Genomic DNA, 537 nt, shown 5'->3' with positions numbered 1-537 from the left:
ACGGGAACTCGGGAAGACACAGGTAACTCACACGGCGCTCACGGTGAGGATGCGGGTACCTCTCAGTGAGGGGCACGCAGGGAACAGTGGGGACATGGGAACTCGGGAAGACACAGGTAACTCACACAGCGCTCACGGTGAGGATGCGGGTATCTCTCGGGCACGCAGGAAACAGTGGGACAGGGTAACTCGGGAAGACACAGGTAACTCACACAGTGCTCACAGCAAGGATGCGGGTACCTCGCAGTGAGGGGCACGCAGGGAACATGGGACACGGGAACTCGGGAAGACACAGGTAACTCACACGGCGCTCACGGTGAGGATGCGGGTACCTCTCAGTGAGATGCACGCAGGAAACGTGGGACACGGGAACTCGGGAAGACACAGGTAACTCACATGGCGCTCACAGTGAGGATGCGGGTACCTCTCAGGGGCACGCAGGAAACAGTGGGACAGGGTAACTCGGGAAGACACAGGTAACTCACACAGCGCTCACAGCAAGGATGCGGGTACCTCTCAGGGGCACGCAGGAAACAT

The 537-nt window shown here is 59.4% G+C and overlaps 1 protein-coding gene across 1 annotated transcript in view; it reads left to right on the top strand.

Moving 5' to 3' along the window:
* KLHDC4 (kelch domain containing 4) overlaps nt 1-537 on the top strand; it is a 55,307-nt gene that overhangs the window by 53,075 nt on the left and 1,695 nt on the right. The window lies entirely within an intron of this gene.

The sequence above is a fragment of the Orycteropus afer genome, unplaced genomic scaffold (genome assembly GCF_000298275.1).
Source record: "Orycteropus afer afer isolate SDZICR_OR568_19922 unplaced genomic scaffold, OryAfe1.0 scaffold00057, whole genome shotgun sequence".
NCBI lineage: Eukaryota > Metazoa > Chordata > Mammalia > Tubulidentata > Orycteropodidae > Orycteropus > Orycteropus afer.
This window is presented reverse-complemented; position numbering and strand designations above follow the sequence as displayed.